Genomic DNA, 24,048 nt, shown 5'->3' with positions numbered 1-24,048 from the left:
TTTTTAAAGTTTCTAGTGTGTGATCAGCATGACCTCTTATCTTCATAATATTTTTATGAAAGGTCATTAAGTTTCTTTCTCAGAGAAGAGATACAAAGTCATATAGACAGCAGATTTTCTGACTTTGATCATGATGTCTGCTAATGGTCTCCTAGTTTTCAAATTTGATTATACTAATGCATATAAAATATCTCAGGCACTAATGATGTTATCTTTCACAGCTGCATTTAGATCACATAAATAAGAACTCCAAAGGCATTTTGTGAAAATGCTGCTCCTGTTTTTACTTATGATGCTCTCTTTCTCATCACCGTCTTAAATCCTTAAGGAAACATTTAACAAAAATTCTCATAGGAAAGACTTGTGTCATGGACAAATAGTTAAGAAGATGCCAACTCTTCTAAAGCCAGTGCTTGTTGATGCCTGTTCCCTGGCTGGCAGGAGAAGCTTTTACACAAATGCTAAGAGGTTTCTTGGCTCCACTATGTTCTATAATTCACCCAGTTATGGAGGAAAACAGCTGTTTTGTGATCATGGTCTGGACATTTGCCATCCTGACATACTGAGTTAAAATCCCAACTTGCCTTTCAGCACTGCAGTTTAGTCTCTGGGCTATTGGATAATGACTGAAGGAGAAAATCCTGGACTTCCTCTTTTTATTCATTGACTTTGATTCTCCTCTCTAACTTACACTATGTTTTGTTCTTTATCCATCGCCAAATTTGTAGCAATATATAGCCATAAAAATATTTCTTGAAATGTTATGTTTACAAATCAAGATATTCAAAGACAACCACAGCCATTATAAGTAAGCCCCCTTTGACTACAATTCAGGGTGAAGTATAACTTTACTGGTTCATGATGATACCTTATTCCCAAACCATGCACACAGCTCAGTGGCTGGTGTCTACTGTTGGTTTGTATGCAATTTGAACTCAGTAAATGACCCTCAATACTAGTTATTATATATTTGTAATGTACCCAAATACAGATGGCCGCAGGAGAAACATCATCGAGACCTCCAAAAATGTAAAACCTCATAAACTAAAACTGCATTTAAAAATTGTAATCTTAAGGGATTTTTAACATCAAGCACAGAAGACACTCGCTGATTTTGTATAATTATTCTCCAGAATAACATAAGCACATATCCTGAAACAATTCACATGGAGTGGTCCATTTTAAATTTAGATAACACCCTCATATCCTCTTAATAATAGTAGGGACATTTCAAAAGGAAAAGAACATAATGAGATGCATTGGGAAGAATAAAGAAATCACTTCTTTTTGTAGAGATGCATCTATTTCCAGATTCCTTTGGATACAGTTACTATACTTTATGAGATTTCACTAATCTTACCATTACACCATGGAACAATCCACTATAACTCACTAAGGATCATTAAACTTCATTTAAAGCAGTTAGTGGTTTATCGAAGGAACAAAAATGTTAATTCCAACTCCAAATGGACTCACAGAGCATGGAGATTCTCAAATCTGTCATCCAGATGAGGAAGACATGTATATGCATATGCATTTTGATCACAGTGTAATTAATGGCCATTCCATTTAAAGAGCACAATTTACATTCTACTCATTTCTTTAGTGCGCAAAGCCTGGGTTTGTTTTAAGGAAGATAATATTAACCAGCCTTTATCAATAAATTGTGATGCATTTAAAAATATCTGAAAATTTTAAGTGAGTTTAATGCTTCCCCAAACTCTAGGATTACTTTAAGACATGGACAAAGAAACACTCCACATACCTTTTGCAAGTTTGAATCATCATTTCTCCACAGTAAATTGGAGTAGAATTCATAATACTGAATATTAGTAATTAAAGGGTAGTGAAAGGACCTTCATCGAGTTCCCAGGCAGTAATAGTCATATAGAAAATATTGGAGCAGACCGCAACTAACCTGGGACCAGAATGGGTTCCACGGATGCCATACAGTTTCAGGGAGACAGGTATATCTTTGTGTATGTGCACAACAGACAATCCAGGCACACATTCTAAATCCACTCCCAGCACCTGGAAAAGAGGATTTTCAATGAGAGGTGGGCATAAATCTGGAATAAGTCCACTGATTCTTTAAGGGATCACAGGATGAGACAGAGTTCAGTAGTTATTAATTTTTAAATAATTTTCAGAAAATTTACTTTGCTGATATTTATTTTGAGATGGACGATGTTTCCTTTCCTTAAAAGTCTGCTGCATGTAAGGGTAATAATATTTCAAAGACAATTATTTCATGAGAAATATTTATTAAATATTTCACATTCACCCAGCTAGTGTGGATCAGTGGTTTAGCAAGGACCCAGGAACAAATAGGTCTCTGGTTGGATTCCCAGTTAGAGTTGTGGGCTCGATTCCCAGTAGGGGCCATGCAGGAGGCAGCCAATTGATGATGTTCTTCTCTCATTGATGTATTGATCTCTCTATCCCGCCCCCTTCCTCTTTCTCTAAAAATCAATACAAATATGTATTTTAAACATATTTCACATTCATTAATAGAACACTTTACTACAAAATGAATATTTTGTGTTATGGCACGTCAGCAGGAATATGTCCACTAATTATATAAGGTGAAAATGTTGTTGTTGTTTGTTTAATACACTTTGTACCCCAAACTGTCCATCTTCCTTAGGAAGGTCCTTGTGTCCTGTACCTGAAAACACATCATTCTAAAAAAAGACCTGAAAATATATTTACAACTAATGTAACATATCTAGTGGTAAGGCAAAATAAAAAGTACTTATAGTTCTTCAGCTCCCAACATGAGCCAATGTTTGCGAAAAGAAACATGTTTGCTTTATACCATACTATTCACAACCAAATTATCCCAAAGTGCTTTACAAAGTAATTAGTTGGGGACTAGTATGAGTGCATGTAGGCAAACATAGGAGCCATTAAGGCACTCAGCAATAGCTCACACACTGCTTTGGACATTAGACCTGTTTTACTGAGAGTGAAGATGTTAGTTCAATTATAGAGTAATTTAATAGAATAATTGAAATTCCTCTGGGCCTGGTAACTTTTACAGATCATCAAAAGGAATGTTAACTCTCTCTTTTTTTTAATTTCTAAAAAATATCCAAGTGTGAATTAAAACGTACATTTTCCCTCAGATAATTTATTTACAAGAAATTATTGTTATGAGGTAAATCATAGCAGAAAAAATATGTATGTGATTCTTTCCAAAAAGATACTTTAAAGATTTGGTAAAGAGGTATTATTTCATAAATTCTCTTCTTTATCTTTCCCATTTGACAACTGTTTTAGTTGTTTTTCCCCTGAGCTTTGTTTATGCATGGGTTCAACCAGAAATCCTTTTCTCTCTTCTCAAGGTATTTAATCCCTACCTTTTCTTTAAGTAACATTTTAAATTCTTTCATGAAAAATCCCCCAACTGAAATGTGCACTTTACTGATTTTTATGTCACATTGTTCTTGTATTTCTCACTTGGCTGTGCTCAGGTTATTTTTAATTATCATTTATAGTTCAAGAATAAGACCCAAGAGGATGGCAATAATGTCTGTTATTTCACTTATGCCCAGTACTTAGAGTAGGGAACTGACATGACCATACCCATGGCTTCCAAAGCCCATGCACACAGCAGTCTGAGGGAGGTACTGGCAGGCGCTTCTCGTCTAAGAAGGCACTGCAGCTCCGTGGAGCAGTTAACAAACAGCCAAGCTTCTGCTTCTGCTTTTTCACCAGCCTGAGGTTTTCCCTTGTCCACCCATGTTCTAAATCCCTTTGATCAATGGGCCCTCTTTAGACACCATTTCACACATAAAGAACCACTTGTAGGTGATTATGGTTACATAACTGCTGTCTTGATCTTTGCACCATTTTGAGTGTCAAAGGCAGCTGGCTAGGATTAGCTCAGAGGCTGTCGGAATGCTTCTTACCTTCTTCGGGTCCTAAAGTCATGGTAGGGACTGCCCCCATCTGGTCCCTCTGTCTGTATAGGAGCAAAGAAAAAATACTCAATAGGTGAAATAATAAAAAGGATGAATTGGAGAATAGAAAGGGGGTTGGATTCCTCCCTAAAATAATCATAAAAGGTTAAAGTCCTGTCTGTTTCTTATACAGTTGTTGAATGTGTATAGAGGCCCGAATTTGACTGTTTAGTTAACAAAGGTCATAAAGTCAATGGTTTCTGCTAAGCGTAATTATGCTTTGTCAGTTTAGATTTCTGTCACTTAAAAAAAAACCTTGGGCAGGTGCTCACTACGAAACTCTCTTAGGCCAGGAGACATTTCTGAGTAACAGGTGCAGCCTATTATCAGTGAAATTAGATAAGTGCCACTGCATAGCCTGTAACTCTGAGGCTGGCGTCAATTCTGTGGTGACAGCCTACACACACTTCTTCAGCCTCTCTGACTCCCTGAGAAACCCTGTCCCAGCCAAGAAGACACTCTATCACATTTCAAGGCTGAAGGCAGTTGCCTGGAATGAACTGTTACATCCCAGCCACCCAGGGAATATGGAAGTTACACGATACTATAAGTATCAGGCTGGCCTCTCTTGTTTACCAGTAGCGGAAAGCCAACACAAAGATGTTTATTCAAAAAGGACTTTATTAGCTCACATACAGAACTTGCCTTGATCCTCATATAATGGCACCAGGACTTACCCTCTCTCAAACACTTAGCTCTGAGTTCTCTGTATTGGCTCTATTTTGACAGGAATTCCTTCATGGTGCCAAAATGGATGCAATGATTTCAGCTTCAAATCCTCTGAATTCAAATTCTACATTCCCAGTAGATATCTGATTACAACTCATTAGCTCTGGCTGTGTCAGGTGCCCCTTCCTGAAACAATTACTCTGGCCAAGAAAATGCATTGCCTAATTCTAGAAATTGGAAAGGAGTCAACAAGCATCAAATCAGCAAGGACTGAAAGAAGCGGAAGGGTGGCTCGCTGCGGGAAGTCTGGGTGCTACTAGTATTTGGGAGGGAAAGAGGTAATGTATAAAATATATAAATGACTGCTACATTATACACCGAAAAGCGTCTTTCTTATTTCACTAGGAGTTTGCCATGTTAACGACCTTCTTTATGCATAATTTTCATCTATTCCTTTTTAGGTGAACTTTGTATAAAAACTTGAATAAATATTTATTTAGAAAATATTGTCCTCACAGACATATCTACAAATCCACATATTTATTATATATATACATTCCTAGGACACATTATGAGCCATTAATGGTATTTTTGTCAGTTATCTAAGGTCTGGGAGGCTCTTTGTGTGATTAATGCACTCCAGGATGGGCAGAACAGTCTTTCTCATTTGGGGTAAAGTTTTATGATATTTGAGAACTCTTCCATCAAAATATTTCCCCCAACTTTACAATTATTTTATTTATTCATTGATATTATTTATTGTGTCTGCCACTACTGTGTTTGTTGCTGGGGATATGATGAACTGCAGTGACGTAAACTCTGCCCTCATGAAGTTTAAGCAGCAATGTGACCAGATTTGTGTTTTGAAAGGATCATTCTCACTGAAGCATAAGGAAGGAGACCAGTTAGGTGCCTACTATGAAAATGCAGGTCAGAGAGATGAACCTCAATTTAACTTGTTCAGAAACACACGAGATAGGAGTAAGTCATAATAATAGAAATAACATGTAAATATTAATTATGTACAACTTGCCAATGGCTAAGAATTAAGTCTGGGGTGCAATTGGACATTAATATTGCTTTTAGTGCATCTAACATACAAAAGTAAGTGGATGATTCCCATTCCCTCTAATAAGAACCACTAAAAGAAGACCAGGTTTGAAAAATGCTAATTTTTTTTTTTTACCACTCCTATGACATTAATAGTATAACTTATATTTTACTTATTTCAGGGCTTCTATTATTCCCCATCACAATATTATTGTTTTTCTCAATGGAAAATCAAGTCTTTACCTTAGAGCCATTGTCATGCCTGACTCATAGTAGTACAGTCAGTCCTCACTTAACATCATCTAAAACGATGTTGTTCAAGGACCTTTTTTACTTATTTATTGTGCTTGACCTACTTTTGTGGAGTGACTGAGTGAATAAATAAGCAAATAAACAGCCATGTATTCAGTGCCTATACATATGCTATTATATTATTTTCCTTTAGATTCACCATTATCATTTCTAGGAACCTTCTTTAAAAGTCAAAATACTGAATCTTTGATCAGCTGTATAATTGTTTGCAATAATGTACCCCCCTTTCAGAGGAAATTTTTGGTGTTTTTTTTTTCTAGTCTTATTGAGATATAATTGATATGCATCACTGTATAAGTTTAAGATATACAGTATAATGGCTTGACTTACATATATTGTGAAATGATTACTGTAAGAAGTTGAGTTAGCATCCATAATCTCATGTAGATAGAGGAAGTTTTTAATCAAAAAGAGGGGGTGAGGAAATTATATTAATAAATAGAATAAATAGAGAGGTGACTGAGTGCATCTTTTTTCTTACAGGAAGGGCTAGGCCAGAAAGGCCAATTTCAATACTCAATGACCTTTCTCTCTCGCACCCCCAGCATTAAAAGCTATATTAATTGGGAATATATATATATATATATATATATATATATATATATATATATATTAGAGGCCCAGTGCACAAAAATTTGTGCACTTGGGTGGGGGGGTCCCTCAGCCCAGCCTGTGCCCTCTCGCAGTCTGGGACCCCTCGGGGGATGACCACCTGCTGGCTTAGGCCCGCTCCCCAGGGGATTGGGCCTAAGATGGCAATCAGACATCCCTCTGGCAGCCCGGCAGCCCTCAGGGGATGTCCACTTGCCAGTGGGGAGCAGACCTAAGCTGCAGTCAGACATCCTTAGCGCTGCTGAGGAGGCAGGAGAGGCTCCCACCACCACTGCTGTACTAGCAGCCATCAGCCTGGCTTGTGGCTGAGCAGAGCTTCTCCTGTGAGAGCCCACTGACCACCAGAGGGCAGCTCCCACATTGAGCGTCTGCCCCCTGGTGGTCAGTGTGTGTCATAGTGACCAGTCATTCCCAGTCTTTCTGCTGTTAGGGTCAGTTTGCATATTACCCTTTTACTATATAGGATAGAGGCCTGGTGCATGGGTGGGGCTGGCCGGTTTGCCCTGAAGGGTGTCCTGGATAAGGGTGGGGGTCCCCAATGGGGTGCCTGGCCAGTCTGGGTGAGGGGCTAGGGCCATTTTCAGGCTGACCGGTGACTGAAGCTCCCAGCCTCTCCTTTTTTTCTTTTCTTTTTTTTAATTCTGGGATTTATTTACCTTCTATAATTGAAACTTTGTTGCCATCACTGGCGCTCCCAGCTCTGAAGCTGAGGCTGGCTAAAAGCAGGTATCGGGAGTTTATTTAGCTTCTATAATTGAAACTTTGTTGCTTTTGGAGCTGTTTCTTTTGGAGCTTAGAGCCGGGCGGCGGCAGGTGGGGAACCTTGGCTTCCTCCATCACTGGAGCAAGCAAACCTCCTGCTCGCTTCAGCTGTGTGGCTGCCGGCCGCCATCTTTGTTGGCAGTTAATTTGCATAACCTGCTGATTAGCCAATGGGAAGCATAGCGGAAGTATGGTTAAATACCCTTTTTGTCTTTTATTAGATAGGATATATATATATATATATATATATATATATATATATATATATATCCCTAATATGCAAATAATCCAAACAGGAGAACAACAGGTTGCTATGACATGCGCTAACTACCAGGGGGTGTGTGCAGAACATGGCAGGAGTCGGCAGCAGGCAGCAGAGCGTGGAACATGGCAGGCATTGGCTGCGGCGGGATGAGCAGGAGCACCAGACCAAGGCGCCAGTTGCTGTTACTGGGGCAAGCCTCTGGTGGATACAGAAAATTCAGCTGGGTGCTCGCACCTGCTGCCAGCACTCGCACCTGCTATCGGCGCCTAGCCCTGGCCCCAATCACCCCTCAGGGCTTCTCCACCTCCCCCTGCTCCTAAGGGGCGATTGGGGCTGGCAACCACCTCTCGTACCCACTGCTGGCACCGGAGCCACCATTTGCACCCGCTACCAGCACTTGGTGCTAGTCCCAATTGCTCGCCACCATCAGCGGGTGTGAGCAGCGGTGGCCAGCCCTGATTGCCCCTGAGGGCTTCTCTACCTCACCTTGTTCCTGATGGGTGATCAGGGCAGCAGCTGCCGCTTGCACCCGCTGACAATGCCAGCCCCACTCGCACCTGCTGCTGGTGCCAGCCCCAATTGCTCCGCACTGTTAGCAGGTGTGAGCAGGACTGGCGCTGGGAGCATGGGAGCATGGGAGCATGGGAGCATGGGGCATGGGAGCAGCCATGGCAGGAGCGGGGCTGCCAGAAGACAGGGGATGGGGGGCCATGGTGGGAGGGCCCAGGCGGGGGCGCAGAGGATGGGCCAAGACCTGCCCCTGTGCCCACCATAGCCTTGTAGCCCACAATTCCTTTCAAGGTGCATGAATTCGTGCACTGGGCCCCCAGTTAAACAACAAGGCTTAAAAAGTAAGCAACAGAAAAATGAATAAGGACTCATATTGTCCATGTTAAGGGATTTAGATTTTATCTGGAAGATGGTCATTTGAGAACCTTTGTTCTCTTTGCCTCTGAACCCTCAAGATACTTACTTTCTAAACATTCACTTGTCTATATATGTGCTGCATAAGTGACCATGTATTTTAACATTAGACTGTAAATTATCTCTTTTGCTCTTTAACTTTTCAAACATTTATCATATTTGAGTCTTATCTAAGCCTTTGAGTTCCAGGACTACCTTGATTTTCTTTATAGTCTGATCCCATCCCTTCCACTGTCTTGATTATAGTCAGTACTTGTTTGGTTGCTAGACTTCCCATTAATTGTTCTGTTAATTTATTAGATGATTCCTATTCTTTCAGTGATAAATGGTTAGGTTTTTTAAAAATATATTTTATTGATTTTTTACAGAGAGTAAGGGAGAGGGATAGAGAGTTAGAAACATTGATGAGAAAGAAACATCGATCAGCTGCCTCCTGCACACCACCCACTGGGGATGTGCCCACAACCAAGGTATATGCCCCTGACCAGAATCGAACCCAGGACCCTTCAGTCCACAGGCTGACACTCTATCCACTGAGCCAAACCGGTCAGGGCAAAATGGTTAGTTTCTAGTATGTGAATAAATACCATGTTGTTTATGAAAATGTCCCTTCCACCATTTCTGCTTTACTAATGTTCTTCCTGGGTTGGAGTTATTTCCAATCAAAAATAATTTTAACTCAATCATAAATCACCCATATATCTTCAGAGGGAATGGTTCCTACACCACACTCTCAGGGTTATTTTTTAATCTTCTGATCTTGTAATCACTAGAGATCAAATAGTTCCCAAGTTACTCTATAACCTTTAGACAAGCATTGATTTATTTTTCTGAGTTTCATCTTGCCAGACCTCTCATTTTAAAGATTGCTTCAAAAATGAGGTCTGCATTATCTTAATACTGGCTCTTTCCTTGACACATGTCCTGCAGTTAAGTGAATATGTGTCAAAATCATTGCAGACATACACAGGGCACTTGCTATGCTAATTATTAAATGGACCCTGTTATGTTTTCCTCTCAAAATTACCTTGGGTAAAACAGCACTATACACCTGGGCTAAAGGAACTGCAGCATTCTCTAATAGAATCGCCAATGACTGAGTATTTCTCAGTCCTGACTCCGCATTGTATTACTAAAGAAGAGCTATAAAAAATTGCATGATGCGCTTTACCCCCAGAGATTCTGAAGTTAATTGACCTGAAGTAGTCCCTTGGGAAGCATGCTGCACTAGACAATATCAGAAAAGATTTTTTGTTTTGTTTAGTTTTGCTTTGGTTTTAAAGCAACAAGAATCGAAAGACCTAGGTTCAAGTCCTTTATAACTCTGCCAGAAATTACCTTGTGAATTTTGGCAAGTCATTTTATCTTCCCAATTCTCAGGATTTTTACCTGTAAAATAAAAAATTTACATGAGATGATTTAACCCTTCATTAGGGCAACACTTTTTATCTACTAAATTCCAGACTCACTAAGTACCAGGTCAGATGCAATCAATATGCACCAGTCATTGACACTGGTCCATAGATTTCAAGACGTGGCTATCATAACTAACACTGCATTTTCATTTACAATTGAATTTTCACTAAAATAAATGTGTAACTCAACAAAATTTATTAACTCCATTTCCAAACACACTTTCTTTCACCTTTCTGCTTATAGTTAATTGCCTAATTAAGTAATTAAATTGTTATAGTACTCTGAAGGATTTCTGTAGTTGAGATCAGAGTTGGTTTGTTATTTTTTAATCACCTATAGTCTCCCCATATTTGGGTAGAATGAAGTGGATCACAAGAAGCTTTAATTTAGTTGCATAAACGAATAATAAGGCAGAAACTATGGCCCAGGAGATAGGAGGTTAGGCAAGTGGGTCAATGATATTTAGGGCAAGAAGAGTCACTACGTCAGCCTATCTTGTTTTAGTCCATGAGAAGCTGCAAGTATATTATTCAAATAGTGAAAGTCATGTCATTGGTGCCTCGAGGGCCCATCATAGAATATGATATCCTGACCAAGACCCAATTACCCAGATCTGATGGGCCTCCCACATACACATTACCTATCCTGTCTTTTGATATGTATTTGTAAAAGGAATAGAATAATTCACATTCTCATCCCACTTTTCAAGAATGGTATTTCCTTTTATCTTATAGTGCATTTCTTTCCATCTTTATTAAAAGATTAAAAGCAATAAATCAACTCTCATATTTTTTTAAAATATATTTTTATTGATTTTTTACAGAGAGGAAGGAAGAGGGATAGAGAGTTAGAAACATCGATGAGAGAGGAACATTGATCAGCTGCTTCCTGCACACCCCACACTGGGGATGTACATGCCCTTGACTGGAATCGAACCTGGGACCCTTCAGTCCGCAGGCCGACGCTCTACCCACTGAGCTAAACCGGTTTTGGCAACTCTCATATTTTAACATCCTCCAAAATAAGCAATGTTTTATCATTCTCTTTGATTTTCCCTTCTATGCTATAGTATTTCTACCATAAAGGTAAGGTGGACCTCTGTGGTATATTGAATAAAATATTCCAAGTGTCCTAACTTATGAATTATAAAAAGGGTTGTATATATGGACAGATATTTAGACACTATTGATTTGGATTAGTTGCTTATTGTGACCCTCAGTGATTCTCCTCCACTCTGTCTTGCTTTATTACTTAACTCTTTGGATTTAGTTTAGGGTCTGAGTGTAATTTGGAATAAAAGAAATTAGCAATTTGGAATGAACCTATATTGCATTCACTCTGCAGAGCAGACAGAATATATTTTTAGGCACTGCATGTTTATAACCTAATTTTCCCTCATTACTTTATAGAGGTGACCTTGTTCTAATACCTTTGGCACCTGATGTTATAAAAGTGAAATTCTTTTCAAACCTGCTCAGTTAATGTGTTCCTGCTCATAAACAAATGCAAGGTAACATTAACATTCCTGCCACAAAATACCTGCTAATTTGCTTGCAGTGGAGATAGAAAGCTTTTTATTACATATCACAAACTCCATTTACGTAGAATGAGTCACCAGGCCTGCTGAAGAGCCAATGAGCATCTAATTTTTAATGCTACCTTCAGCCCTAACATCAGTTCTCTTAGTTCAACTCATCTTTTATCAGCTATTCACTCCTTTAAAAAAATCTATCCTGCTACAAAATTGTGTTGTTCATCTGTTAAAACAGATTTGATTTATGTTTTTTTATATTATAGCTTCAGAGGAGAAAACACATACACAGAAGAATATGCAATTTTCTTATTAAGGTCAGAATGAAATCTATGCAACAGAAAATGAACACCTTGGTTTCAAACAAATGATGACATTATTAAGTTAATAAAAGTTGCATTCCTGATCTTAAATTCTGCTTGATATGTGTCCCTCCATGTTAAGTTTTTCTTGAAAATGATCTGCAGAGACCTGTTCAGATTTATATACCATCTCCAGGCACAAGTGGAAAATAGAAGGGATGAAGCTTGCAATGTCTTGGTTTGTTCTAAACTTATTAAGATGATGCCATTTCAACTCTGGTCATTCTGTTAAAGTCATATCCTTATGGCATGCTATCGTTGATGGGCTCTCTGTTAGTCTCTTAACTTTCTGGAATGTTAACCTTGGAGAGCTACTTTGTGTCAATCTTGGATCATTTTCTTCAGAAGGGAAAAAATATGTCTTATGTATCATACTTAACTTTAGGTTTTCATTATACATACTTCATAGATGCTCTTACTTATTTGATATGATATTTCTCAAGAGTTCCAGGCACCCAGAAAATCTAAGAGTGAACTCTTTTGCACTGGCAGAATTAGGTAGTAAATGAAATAGAAGTTATTAATCTTGAAGGTGAGAAGTCAATAAAATCAGGCAGAGAAAGCATGTGTAAAAGTTTGGAGATATTCTACCATGTGTCTTATTGGCATATTATGCAAAATTAAGAGGGTTCTTCTTTTTTTTCTATTCTTTTCTTTTCTTTCACTTATTTAAATGACAAAGACGTTTTATCCTTCCCAACAAGGATTTCCTTACTGTGAGCAGCAGAGCCTGGGGTCATTATACCCAATTTGTTGTACCCTAGGCCCTAATAGCATCCTGATGAAAAACACAAGTTTAAATGGAACTCCAGAGAGACTCCTTCCTAGAATGAAGGCTAGTCTTATTTGTCTTCAGAAAAAGCACAAAATTCACCATTGTATGATGTTTTTTGTGTAGTTAAAGTGGAAATGAAGACAAAATAAAACAGTCATTAGCTGGTTCCACCAAGTGACATTTAAGTCACCAATACCAATGGTCTTGCAATTCTAATCCAGTCATTCTCCATAAATTTTTCATCTCAAATTATGCCTTCTTTAGCCCAGAATTTATAGATGGGTACACATAGAGATAATATCCAAGTAATATTCTTAATATAAAGGTTTCCTGCTTTCTTTTCTTTTTTTTTTTTTTTTTTTGGTAAATCCTCACCCAGGGACATTTTTTCAATTGATCTTTAGAAAGAATGGAAGAAAGGGAGAGAGAGAGAGAGAGAGAGAAAGAGAGAGAGAGAGAGAGAGAGAGAGAGAGAGAGAGAGAGAGAGAGAGAAACATCAATGTGAGAAAGACACATCAGTTGGTTGACTCCTGCATACTCCCCAACCAGGGCCAAAGATCAAGCCTGCAACCAAGGTACATGCCCTTGACCAGAATCAAACCCAGGACCCTTCAGTCCTCTGGTTGATGCTCTAACCACTGAGAAAAATTGGCTGGGGCAAGGTTTCTTGATTTTTAATTGTCAGCTCCGGTAAGGGTACTGCAGTTGTCCTATCCTCAGTTTTTCCAAATCTACATTTTCTCTAAGACCCCATTACACAACATTAAATTACTTATTTCTTCAACATCCACCAAATTATTAGATAAAACAGAATAAAATTTCTGGATCCTCCATTTTCCTGATTATTCAATTATTTGCATCAGCTATTTTATGCCCAAAATAACAATAATTCAGCACAGTTATTACTGACAAAAATATAATTTATTCTGAAATAATCTACAAATGATGGTTGTGTTGAGGATTTTGATATACCTTTCTTTGTCAAACACCTTCATTTCTTTTTTTTAATATATTTTTTATTGATTAAGATATTACATATGTGTCCTTGTCCCCACGTTACCCTCTACCCCCCCCCCCCCCGCATATGCCCTCACCCCCCCGTTGTCTGTGTCCATTGGTTAGGCCTATATGCTTGCATATAAGTCCTTTGGTTGATCTTTCCCCCTTACCCCTCCCCTCCCCTACCTTCCCTCCAAGGCCCGACAGTCCAATCAATGCCTCTCCATCTCTGGATCAGTCCTTGTTCATCAGTTTATGTTGTTCATTATATTCCACAAATGAGTGAGCTCCTGTGGTATTTATCCGTTCTCCAGTTCCATCCATGCTGTAGCAAATGGTAAGAGTTCCTTTTTCTTCTTCCTCTTCTTAAAGAATACCTTTCAGCATTTCATATAATGCTGGTTTGGTGGTGATGAACTCCTTTAGCTTTTTCTTATCCGTGAAGCTCTTTATCTGACCTTCTATTCTGAATGATAGCTTTGCTGGATAAAGTAATCTTGGTTGCAGGTTCTTGCTATTCATCACTTTGAATATTTCCTGCCACTCTCTTCTGGCCTGCATGGTTTCTGTTGAGAAATCAGCTGATAGTCGTATGGGTACTCCCTTGTAGGTAACTGACTGTCTTTCTCTTGCTGCTTTTAAGATTCTCTCTTTATCTTTTGCTCTTGGCATTTTAATTATGATGTGTCTTGGTGTGGTCCTCTTTGGATTCCTTTTGTTTGGGGTTCTCTGCGCTTCCTGGACTTGTAAGTCCATTTCTTTCACCAGGTAGGGGAAGATTTCTGTCATTATTTCTTCAAAAAGGTTTTCAATATCTTGCCCTCTCTCTCCTTCTGGTACCCCTATAATTCTGATGTTGGTATGCTTGAAGTTGTCCCAGAGGCTCCTTACACTATCTTCATATTTTTGGAATCTCTTTTCTTTTTTCTTTTTCGGTTGGGTATTTTTTGTTTCTTTGTATTTCAAATCTTTGACTTGATTCTTGGGATCCTCTTGTCTGCTGTTGGATCTCTGTAAATTATTCTTTATTTCAATCAGTGTATGCTTAATTTCTAGTTGGTCCTTTTTCATGTCCTCCATGGTCTCACTATACTTATTGAAGGATTCATTAAATTTATCGGCGGTTTCCATAAAATTCTTGAAAAACCTTATAAACGTGGCCTTGAACTCTATATCCAGTCGTTTGCTTTCCTCCATTTCTGCCATTTGTGACCTGTTTCTTTGTCTCCGCATTTTGGCTGCTTCCCTGTGTTGATAGAGTGGCCCTGCGCTCCAGGTGTCCTGTAGGGCCCAGTGGCTCAGCCTCCTCAGTTACCTGTGGTGGACACTCTTGGTGCCTTGGTTGTTGTAGGATCACTGGGAAGAATTGACCTCCAGGCCAATTGGCTATGAGAATCAGCTGTGTCTGAAGTGGGAGAACTTCTGTGCTGAAGACACCCTTCTGGGGCAAGACTTGCTTCAGTGGGGCTTTGGTGCTCACTGAGTCTGCTCCCTGAGTGTGTCCCTTATGGATCTGAGGAGTTGCAATCTGGATGGTCCCCCTCTGACCACTGGGTACAGTGGCTCCTGGATCTAAGGAGGTGCTAATTCAGCCTCTGCCTGAGGCCACACAGCAGGAGCCACGAAGAGGCTCAGCTGTGAAGCAATGCAAGCAGCTACGGGGCCTTGGGCCTTCTCTTGGAAGTTCCGGGTCTGCCTGGCTCGGCTGCAGTTAGGTACATTCACATGCAAAAGCCTCTGTCGCAGCCTGGGTGGGGCGGGGTCTCAGGGAATCAAAGGGCGGAGCAAGCAGCTATGGCTGATTCTCCTCCCAGCCCTAAGGAGTCGCGCGTCTCAGTGACCCGATAATTGCTGCAAGCACCTCTGAGGGAAAGCCGCCCTCAAGTTCACCCGCTGCCCGACAGTCCAGCTTCTCCCTGTATGAGTCCTGGGTCCCCAGAGACTTCCCGGAACCGGAGTTCAGAGCAGTCGGGAGCTTGTGACTCCCTCCGGATTCAAAAAGACCTCAGCGTCCTCAGGTGCCACCCCCTTTCCGCGCGCGCGAGCCGCCGTACCTCTGCACTTCACCTCCGCAGCTCCTCTGGCTCTCAGTGTGCTTTTCTTTCCTTCTAGTTGTAGAATTTACACTCAGCCAGCCTTCCTGTTGTTCTGGATGATGTCCGCTCTGTCCTTTTGTGGTATTTTTCAATTGTTGTGGGAGGCGGCAATTTCCCGGTGTTTATCTATGCCGCCATCTTAGTTCCTCCCCACCTTCATTTCTTTCTAGGAAAATTTTTAAATCTAGAAAATTTATATTAAAATTACCACAACAATGGCAGGCACCCCATATTGCTACAGATTTTTCAGTGTATTTATAAGCATGCCTTTTATGATATCTATAATAATACTATGAAGAAGATAAGATATGTGGTCAACTAGTTTATTGTCAACACTGGAATAAAGTGGAAACAATTTTGGTTGGTAATTCAAAAGATCTGAGTTCTATTGCTTGTACAATTTTAAACACTGGTTTGGGTAAGTCACATACCCCCCTTGAACATCATTTTTTCTCTCACTAATTTGACTGATGAAAACAATGAGTTACAGGTTGTCTGGAAATGAGCAAAACACAAGCTACACCTTCAAGTTATGACACAGTAGAGACTCAGATAGAAATTTAAAAATACCTGCATAATACTAGCAATATAAATTAAAATTTGTAAAACCAGTGTAAGGAAAATTATATGAGAGATGTCCTTTCCAAATATTGTTTAGATCAAATTAAAAAGAACTAGAAGGAATTTCAAAATGGTACACATATTATGTAAATACAAAGTATTATCATTAACATAATTCTAGTAAATAATCATAGAGAAGTAGCCAGAATAATGACCCTCAAAGACACCAGTGTCCCAATCCCTGGAACCTGTGAGTATGTTACCTGCATTACAGAAGGGGCTTTGCAGGTTTGTTTAAATTAAAGAGTGTGTGATGAGGAGAGTATCCTGGATTATCTCAGTGAGCCAAAGTAATCAAAAGAGCATACGGAAGCAGAAAAGGAGATCAGAATGATGATCTGTTGATCTGGCTGCTGACTTTCAAGGTGGAGAAAAGGGGCCAAAGAGTGTGGATGGCCTCTAGAAGCCAAAAAAATTACAAAAACAGACTCACCCCTAGATCCTCCATGAAGAAATTAGCCCTCTGACACCTCAAGTTTATCCCTGTGTTGAACTTCTAACCTAAACAACTATAATTAAGCTTATAGTAATGTCAGCACCAATAGGAAATTAATATACCAGGCATTAAGCTGTGGAATATTAGCCTGAAGTAGTTCCTACACATTCAGTCTCCAAGTATAAAAGGCAAACCAGGTGGGTAAGTCACTTGGTGGCTAGGGAATATGAGATATAGGGAGGATATGAGGAATGAAAGAGGGTGATTCTTGGCATTAAGCATAATTAATCTATTGTTCACATATTATTAAGCATCTATTATATACAGTAATTCCTCCTTACCTCAGAGGATGCATTCTAAGATGACCAGTGGATGCCTGAAACCATGGAGATAGCACTTAATAGCTTCTCTTTGGCATATCTGAATTACCAGAATCAATACTTTTGCACTTTGGGGCCATTATTAAGTAAAATAAGGGCTACTTAAACACAAGCACTGGGTCAGTCGATCTGATCATCTAAATGGCTGCTAAGTGACTAACGGGTGGGTAGCATGTACAGCATGAGTATGCTAGACAAAGGGATGACTCATGTCCCAGGCAGGATGCAGCAGAATGGCACAAGATGTCATCATGCCATTCAAAACAGCGAGCAGTTTAAAACTTATAAATTGCTTATTTGTGGAATTTTCTATTTAATACTTATGGACCATGGTTGAGCATAGTTAACTGAAACCACAGACAGCAAACCACAGGTAAGGGGGAACTACCATACATAATTCTACTTTAGAAGTTCAAGAAACATACAAAAGTAAACAATGCATGATCTTAAGTGCAGAGTACAGGTAAGGAAAGACAATAGCATAAGTGTTATAAAGTAGTAGAAATGTGAGCATGATTAACTGTGAGTTCTACATATCCACTCAAGGACTCATAGAGTCTATGATGATGAGACGTGAGAGTGTTTAACAATGAGAGAATAGTGAGGATGGGAATGTGAAGAAGTAAGATTACTAGGCCTATGGGCTTCCAGTGGTCAGCAAACTCATTAGTCAACAGAGCCAAATATCAACAGTACAATGATTGAAATTTCTTTTGAGAGCCAAATTTTTTAAATTTAAACTATATAGGTAGGTACATTGTTATTAACTTAATTAGGGTACTCCTAAGGCTTAGGAAGAGTCACACTCAAGGGGCCAAAGAGCCGCATGTGGCTCGAGAACCGCAGTTTGCCGACCACGGTTTAGACCAAGAGGATGTAAAATTAGAGTTAATGGGAAGATTCCTATCCCCACTTCCCATTACAACTAGAGGATTTTAGTTTTTACCTTTTTGTATATATTGAACTCCCATGAAATATTCCTTTGTATAAAATGTAAAGCTTTCTCAAATAACTTGGCAACCACCCTTAGCAATCAATAGGGAACCGGTAAACAGACGAAACTTGGACATTCCATGAATACTTTACCAGGAATGTAAAAGATAGAACAGAGACATCAATTGCAATAGCCCATGTTTAAGGTTAATGGGGAAAGAAGTTTCACAGACAAATAGATTTTAAGAAGAAAATAAAAGAAAAATTGGTAGGATGTGATCATAATTAGAAAAGAGAGAGAGATCTAATGACCCTAAGATTCTTGGGACAAAGTGGCTGGTGGTGCCATTATTCATTAGGTAGCAACATTGGTTTAAACATATTAACTAATTTAATCTTCATAACAATGCCATAAGGTGGCTTGTATCATCATTACAGGTTGACCAATGAAAAATTGAGGCTGAAAGGAGATAACTAATTTGCCCAAGGTCACTCGCTTAGTTAATGGCAGGGCCAGGATTCACAATCAGGCTGTGTAGCTCCAGATCTAATTTTTTGGCCACTGTGCTGAAGAAGATGGAATACTTTGAGAGAAAGAGAGCAACTTTCATTTTGGACTTGAGGCTAATGAAACAGAATAATTCTGGTACATTTTGCTATCATTATGTGAAGAGGTCAAAACAAGCCTTGTTGTGTAGAGCAAGGTTGACCTTGTCAAATGACAATCTACTAGATACCACTATGTTACTGTTTGAGTCAATAGGACATCTTGACTTTTGCTGAATGTGCTGAGAACGGTAATATTATCTCATTATCACTAAACTGTAGCAATTCATAAAGGAATTAGAGGGAGAAATAGTTTCCTAGGGACAGTCATGCCATATGACTGTTATAGAAATATAGTTTTAAGCCCTGTCAAATCTAAGTAGTGTTGTTGAAATCTCTTCATATCACAGGAAGGATAATTCCCAAGGGGTGAATTGAACACTAAATAAACCCCCATAACAAGAAATTATCTTGATGGTCTTTATAAATTAAAAAAATATGTTAACAATTGTATTTTACTATTTAAAATGTAGGTAAATTCCTCATTAAGGTTTAGTTACTTAACTATCACTGATAATAAGTAAAATAACAGATACTAGTTTCAATTTAGATATAGAATTCCTGGCATATAGTTAGAAATCTGCAAACTCAAGTGTAGTTGAGAGAAGCTTCATTCCCCACAGGTAGTTGACAAAATGCTTTACCACCTGCAAACTCCCTGTAAAATTAAGATCAAGGTTGACAAAATATTTTTCCTGTGGTGCTTAAAATTCAAAAACCAAAAGTTCTAAAACTCCCTTGCCCTAGTTTCACTTTATATATTTTTTTTATTTTTTGGAGAAATCTTTCTTCTTAGAAGCCTTTAGAATTTTTGTGAAACTTTTTCCCTTATCCTTTTGCTGTTTGGAATTCCACTTCTGAGTTACAACTATGTGAAAGCTTTAAGATAACCACAACAACAAAAACAAAAGCGTGGCATCAAATTGAATCTGACCTTTTGGCAGGCAGAATGGAGCAAAATCTATCCTTTAAATCCCTCCAGTATTTGGTGAACCTTCTAATCCTAAAGAGCTCTTATTGATTCTTTCTGTGCCATAAAAGAAATATCATATTTGAAGGAGTTTTGTGTATTTCTTATAAAAGTCTGGAGATTTTCAGCTACTTTGTTGAGAAGAATTTTAATGTTGAATAGAGTCAATAATAAGTACCCGAAGACAGACTGACTATTTGAAGAAAAGCATAAAGAGGATCTTTCATTTTCTTTGAATTTCACTTTGAAGCAACTTATGGCTTTCTGACATATAATACATTGAGCTGTATAATTGGAGAAAATGCCATAAACAGATTGAAAGAATTCTCAAAGACTGAGAATATGCTGAGATTAACTAACTCACAGGTAAATTGATATGAACACAGGATGTATATATACACTTAGGTGCTTACTTTTCTGACTATACATTAATTTGTTTTAAATTTAAATTTTCAACCATATATGTAAGTACATTCACATATCTATGCTTCATATGATTTGCCAACATTTCAGATTTTTCATACATGTAAACTATTATTTTCTGAGTTTGAAGTCCTAGGTGCCATTTACTCTGGAAGTCAGAGAATTGTTTTGGGAGTTCTTAGGTCACTGCTGCATCTGGGTCACTGAGCTCAGATCCAGGCAGAACAAAATGTTGCTCCTCTCCCAATGGATTTCTTTTTTAGTACATGGTGCTTTTAATATTCACTCTCTCCCTAGGGTCTAGCCAGGTTACACTCACAGTCCAGCTCAGCACAGTGGCCAGATTTCTGACACTCTTGAGGATATTGTGAGCTATATTAATGTTTAAAAGTTGGGTAATGAGTCACATACCGATCAAAGGAATAAGCCCTGGAACTGCACAATAAAAAATGCTTTCTATAGATATAGTCTCTAAGTAAACCATTACAATAATTTGAGTAATTCAAGTGACTTTATTAGAATGTAGTTATTGTTTCCCAGTCTTACCTATGAGATGGGCCCACGGCAAGGATCTCAATCAAGGGCAATACAATAAGGAATCTGTAATGTATTCACTTAGTGAGTAGTGAAATATTGTTCCACAGAACTCAATTGGAAGATTCACTGTCTTTATAAATTTTCTCCTAAACACTGGCACTTACACTTAGCCTAGGGATATTTCCAAAGTAATTAGTCATACCAAAAACATAATTAGTTTTAAAATAGTTAAGATCCATATCAAAAATAGAAAGGTCCCAGCTGTGACTATAATTCTTCATCAACAATACATTTTCAAATCCCCTATTTAAAACTGAAGTAATAAAAAAGCATTTTGAGGGAAACAATGGGAGGGTATTTGTTTTAGAATTGATAGAATGCAAAATGTCACAAACAACAATAAGAATATGAATTATTTGGATTACATGTCATGAGAATTCTTGGAGAGATGTTGAGAAATCAGAAAGCTCAATTCTGTGCCTTCACTTGAGGATATACCTAAATTGACTTAGGAAAAACTCTGTTCTCTCAGGAGAGAATTATGCAACCACCTTTAAGATCTGTATGTAATAAGGAAAATAGAAATCCACTTGGTTCTTTCATACAGAGGAAATTTAACATAGAGAATTGGTTAAGAAAGTGATTTTTTAAAAAGTTGGCTAGCCAAATGGAGTACTATGAAGCACAACAAATATTGGCAACAGCAGGAAGACGCCAACTGTCCCCAGAACAAAAGGGACAGTAAGAGGGAGTAGTGCAACCAGAGCAGAAGGTAGCCTTGTTTCGTGGGCATTGAATCTACTGTTTGACAGGCAGGGATGATGGGACAAGGGCTTTCTATCAGAAGCTAGAACCAATATGGGCACAGTCACTGCCAGAAATGTAATTATAGGCAGAATAAGAGGGGGAGAAATAAACTGATTTATCCCCTTCTCGCACCCACCAGTGCCTATAATTTGCTGAATGTAACCAGAAGTCAGCAGACACAAAAATCTGTGATACAGAGGAAAGCAAGGGAATTTGAGAAATAAAAACCAAACAGGCAAATGACCAGCACCTAAATTATGAGAAATGAAAATTGTAAGACTCCCTAAGTGCCATTTTGCCCAACTTCTTACCTGTTACAAAGAATGAATAGCCGGAAACAGTTCTGGAAAAAAGTCTGTGTTTATGACAAAACAAAGTCCTTTAATTGCAGTCTGATCACATTTTCTAATGTTCACTGAGCTGGTCACCATCCTTTTTACAGTATCTAGATAGTTGTAAAGTTCATGTGATGACCTTAATTCTTATTTTATTTGATTGACTATAGAAGCTTAACATGCCTCAAGTTCATTCTTTTTTTATTATTTATTGAATTGATTGGGGTGACATTGGTCAACATGAACATATAGTTTTCAGATGTGGGTTTATATGTTAGGAGATGTGAATGTTGCACCATGTGCCTACCACTCAATGTCAAATCTTCTCCTGTCAAGTTATATTAAGATCTCTTCTCCCCGCCACCTACTCCCCTCTGGCAATCACCACACTGCTGTTTGTGTTCATGAGTTCCAGTTTTATATATCCCACATATGAGTGAAAACATATAGTTCTTAACTTTTCTGACTGATTTATTTCACTTAGCATGATGTTCTCAAGGTTCATCCATGTTGTTGCAAACACATTCTTGAGTGGTTATCTCCAAGAATGAACACAAAGACTGATATGCCATGGCAGAAACCTAGGGAACTTATAACTCTATCCTCCCTTAAGTATTTCTTAAGTTCTCTGTCTATAGACTTTTATGTTTCTCCTTAGTGTAGAAGAGTAAGGAGTATTTAGTTAACCAAAGATGTTCTCATACAGAAGCTTCAAGTCATAAAACCCAATTTATATCCATTCTGCTTAGAACATCAGCTATTTTACATATTTCCAGAATTCCAACTACCTATCTCTGAAATCATGTTGAACAGATTTATCACCCCCTTTCCTGGGAGGTAATAACAAATCTTATTCATATAAAAATACCATTGACTTTCAGTCTCTTTTCTAAATGTTCTTCTCTATTTTAAGGGGATTTTTTCTTTCCTATTTTAAGTTATGATCTTAAGACAGTTTTTAGTACTGACAATGTGGTTGTTTTCAGCCCAGCCAAATCTAATTAATTTTCAAGCAAAACTTTAAGGCACATTTTATCATAACTGCTACTCTACTTAAAAACAAAATTCAAGAATAGAAAACAGTTATGTGCCTTTCCCTACTGTTTCTTTTATTCCATCTAAAGTTTTGTTGTTTGTTCTTATGCTAACATGATTTCTGTAGAATTAAGTGACTACTGTTTTGCTTGGGACTTTGGAATGGGTGTTTTCTGTTTTAGTCAGGGATCTCCACACAGAACCAATAAGTGGCCAGATTATTATGACCACCTGGTGTTTGTAGGCCAATTAGCCATACACTGCATCATATGGGATATGGAAGCCGAAGGCCTGTTTGAACACCTTTGCTGTCTGCAGTTACCAATATAAAACATCTCCAATTCACACAGGAACACAAGGATTGGACAGCCGAGCATTGGAAAAAAGTCAAGTGGTCCGATGAATCATGTTTCCAGTTGCATCATGCAGATGGCAGAGTGAGAATTTGGTGGAAACAGCGTGAAAGCATGTACCCCACATGCATGAGTACAACCCTTTAAGCTGGTGGGGGCAGTGTTTTGGGACATGTTTTTTCTGGCATGATTTGGGCCCTTTAATTCGTGTGGAACAACGTCTGAATAGCATAACATACCTAAGTATCGTTGCTGATCAGGTTCATCCTATCATGTTGATGGCGTATCCCAATGGAGATTGCTTCTTTCAACAAGAGAGTGTGCCATGCCACGGTGCTCGTACTGTGCAGGAGTGCTTTCAAGAACATGAGGGAGAATTTACCTTGCTTATGTGGACCCCACAACCACCAGATCTCAATCCAATTGAGCATTTGTGGGATGAAGTTAAAAGAGCCATCAGGCAGCTGGTTCCACAACCATCAAATCTCATAGAACTGGACAGTGCTGTCCATCAGGCATGGTGTCAGAGTCCTCGCATCACCTTTCAACATCTCGTGGAGTCAATGCCAAGAAGAATTGCCGCAGTATTGAAGGCAAGAGGTGGCTCAACGAAGTACTGATGGGGTGGTCATAATAATCTGGCTACTCAGTGTGTGTGTGTGTATGTGTGTGTGTGTGTGTGTATCTCACACACACACACACACACACATACACACACACACTAGAGGCCCGGTGCATGAAATTTGTGCACGGGGGGGGGGGGTGGCGGGAGGGGTTGTCCCTCAGCCCAGCCTGCACCCTCTCCAATCTGGGACCCCTGGGGGATGTCCGACTGCCGGTTTAGGCCCAATCCCACAGTCCAATCCTTAAACC

At 38.9% G+C, this 24,048-nt stretch overlaps 1 long non-coding RNA gene across 1 annotated transcript in view; it reads right to left on the bottom strand.

Moving 5' to 3' along the window:
- The window catches only part of LOC308526573, a 667,011-nt gene that overhangs the window by 197,502 nt on the left and 445,461 nt on the right, over positions 1-24,048 (bottom strand). Inside the window, exons 9-11 of the long non-coding RNA XR_013996560.1 lie at positions 9,898-9,948; positions 3,915-3,967; positions 1,919-2,031 (exon numbers count right to left, since the gene is read on the bottom strand). This is a non-coding gene — a long non-coding RNA (uncharacterized lncRNA). The remainder of the gene's footprint in view (positions 1-1,918; positions 2,032-3,914; positions 3,968-9,897; positions 9,949-24,048) is intronic.

This window comes from Myotis nattereri, assembly GCF_964212035.1.
Source record: "Myotis nattereri genome assembly, chromosome: 1".
NCBI classification, from domain to species: domain Eukaryota; kingdom Metazoa; phylum Chordata; class Mammalia; order Chiroptera; family Vespertilionidae; genus Myotis; species Myotis nattereri.
The sequence above is the reverse complement of the archived record's forward strand: the minus strand, read 5'-3'. Positions and strand labels throughout refer to the sequence as shown.